Source organism: Octodon degus, unplaced genomic scaffold, assembly GCF_000260255.1.
Source record: "Octodon degus isolate 3935 unplaced genomic scaffold, OctDeg1.0 scaffold00051, whole genome shotgun sequence".
Taxonomy (NCBI): domain Eukaryota; kingdom Metazoa; phylum Chordata; class Mammalia; order Rodentia; family Octodontidae; genus Octodon; species Octodon degus.
Window position 1 is genome coordinate 14,120,956 of NW_004524627.1, and position 3,131 is coordinate 14,124,086.

The 3,131-nt window shown below is 37.3% G+C and overlaps 1 pseudogene; it reads left to right on the forward strand.

Annotated features, from left to right (window-relative positions):
• The first annotated feature begins 863 nt into the window (after positions 1–863).
• Positions 864–1,229, forward strand: LOC101577710 (annotated as a pseudogene).
• The last annotated feature ends 1,902 nt before the right edge of the window (positions 1,230–3,131 follow it).

Sequence of the window (3,131 nt, forward strand, 5' to 3'; positions counted from 1 at the left end):
ACTTCAGTATCCTATTTGTCATTTTCCACATCCTCTTTATCTAGCTAAACTCCTTCTCAGTCTTCCAGAACCACCTTGGAAAAATCACCCATACTCTTGAGTGTTAGGTTCATTCTTCAATGCAGTACTTAATAGATTTAGGACTATATCTTAGTAATCATAACCTGCACACATATTTGTTGCCTCATGAATGGTTAGGTCAAATGCCTCATTTCAGGCCCCTAGCCTAATTTATCTATACTTGTATGGGTAGGACCCTCAGTTCATATTAAAGCAAATTCTTTTCATTTTGAGTTTTCCTGAGCATTTCACTTTTTGCTATCAATCATGTTTCCCTTTAATCCATACATTCATTTGCAGATAGAAAAAAATTAAGCTAAAGTACTCTTCATTTTTCTCTCTAATGCATGCAACAAAATTTTTTTATACTTCTGAAAACTACCTTTTTCACTTTCGTAGAATCTGAAATCTATTAGCTACTCAGATTCAATGGTTTTCTCCTTCCTGCAGATCAGGCTAAACAAACTCTCCTGGCAGGAAGCCACAAGAAATCTACTTACACAGTACTGCCATAATCCTTCACCAAAAAATGTCCTGGAAAGTGCTAGCAATGCCCTATTTCTCCTATCCATTTCTCACCCTTACCTAAGAAAAGGATAAGTAAAATATGTGACATAGTAAGTTCTTTAAAAAACAAAACAATAATGCATAGACTGGATAAGGTACCTTCTAATATGTGCTTACTGTCTGATTTCCTCAAGTATAAAAATATTTCAAGGTGCTCATTCCAGCTGAGGGGTGAACAGCTACTACAGTGCCCATCTTGCTGCTGCTCTGGGCTTTTGGAACTTCAGCTATTAAAAATGGGCAGCATGTTCCTTGATCATATCAGTGATACCCATCTGTTTGCTTGTGTAAACTCTGATCTGACCCAGACCAACTGCTCAGAATCCATCTCCACTTGATTCAGAGGCACCACTGGTAGAGCATTTATTTTTAACAAGATAGTTAACCTGCAGTACAGTGAAGTTCAAGATCAGGTCATGCTCTCTGGCCACCACACCAGTTTGAGATGTGAGCTACAAATACTGCAGAAGCAAACTGGGAGGGATCTGTGAGTTTGCCACTAACGAAAGCCTCATTATAAGGAAAGAGGTGTGATCCTGGAGCATACTCTCATTCCAAAGAATGAGGGCTTTCAACAGCGTGCACCATCTGGTAACTCTTGAGGAAAGAGAGATAAATCCATCTTTTCCTAGGCCTCCACCACTGAAAACAAAATATCTACTTTAATACATTGCCACCTTAGCATCAGAGTCAAACTTGTACTGCAGAATAAGAGATGATGAGAATCTAACAACTGCCAGGGATGATGGCACACATCTGTAATCTCAGCACTTGGAAGGCAGGAGGATCACTGAGTTCCATGTCAACCTGTCTTATATTCTTTTTTTTTTTTTTTTTTTTACCGCGGATTGAACTCAGGCCCTTGCAGTTGCCAGGGAAGCACTTATTCTACTGAGCCATCTCCCTAAACCTTTTCTTTTTTTTTTTTTTTTTTTTTTTTTTTTTTTTTTTTGCGGAACCGGGGATTGAACTCAGGTCCTTGCACTTGCCAGGGAAGAGCTTATTCCACTGAGCCATCTCCCGGCCCCTTCCATGTCAACCTGGGCTACATACATATTTTGTATTTTCATACCACAGCAGTAGTGTGTAGAAAATATTATGCAGATGCTGTTACCATTTTTGCATCTGTTTACATCTTTTTTTTTTGTGACAGGGTCTTGCTCTGTAATGCATGCTGGCTTTGAACTCACTGTGCAGCGAGGATAGGCTCAAACTCATAGCCATCCTCCTGCCTCAGCCTCCTGAGTTTGGGGATTATGCATGTACACTGTCAACCCTGGCTACGTTTACATCTTGAGGCAGAAAAGGGTACCTGCTGCTACCTGGTGGGCTGTGTATGAAAAATGTCTGCACTATTAGAGTAAAGAAGAGTGCTTGAATATGTAAATCTTGAATATGCCAGCACTAAAGGCTCAGTATTAACGCAGCTTGTGCTGGACACTGTGCACTGTAATTGTGGGAGATGAGCCGTAGCACCAGAGCCCATTCTTCCTTGTCACTCTTTTTTTTTTTTTTTTTCCTTGTCACTCTTAATCTAAAGATGCCATCATTCCTGGTTATTTGTCACCCCATAAATGGTGTTAATTGGAAACTTTTGCTGAAGTGGGGCAGAACTGCTTGGTTATCTTTTGCCATGTAAATTAAATGTAGTAATATAAATAAAATAATAATTGAAGAAATAGTTAAAGGCAATTTAGATAAATACAATATTACAAAACTACTAATGCATTTTTGTGAGTTTCATTTGGTCTGATTTCTAAGGTGCATTTCAAATAGTCTGCTATGCCACAATTATGTAGGTTTGCCCATCATATCACAGCATTCGAAAGGAAACTCTTACTTTAAATCTCCACATTATCATTAAGTAGTTCTCATAATAAAATGCCTAAATTTTATCTCCTTGAGAATGTCAAGATAGCTCATGTACTATATCATATCAGGCAGCATATTACAAAACAGTTATGTTACAAGCAATAGAGGGCAAGAATGAAACCTAATGTGTTACCTTTCATTAGTATTTCTAAGGTGTAGCATAAAATTGTAAAACATTTTGTTTATAGCTAAAGGGATACTTTAATAAGTGAACCAAGAGAGGAAACTTTAGGCATACCTTATTTTAAGTATCCATCTTATAACTGAACAATTTTAGTCTGTATAAGTGAATGTATCTGCCCTCAGAGCAGTTTTTGTAACATTCTTAGGAAATCAATCATTTAAAGATGGAGTTAACATCTCTGACAAAACTAAACAAAAAGGGATACAAATGAAGGACCATTTTGTATCTGTATATACAAAACATTTAGGATAGATATACAGCTACTTTCTCTTAATTCAGTGAGAAGAAAGATTTGTATTAAGAGTATTTGGACAGGACATCATGTCTGCATCTTGAACTATGAATAACCACTACAAAGACAATATGCACTACTGGACTCTTAGAATATTGGAACTTAACAAAAAAAGGGGATACAGATGAATGTCCATATTGTATCTGTGTATTCAAA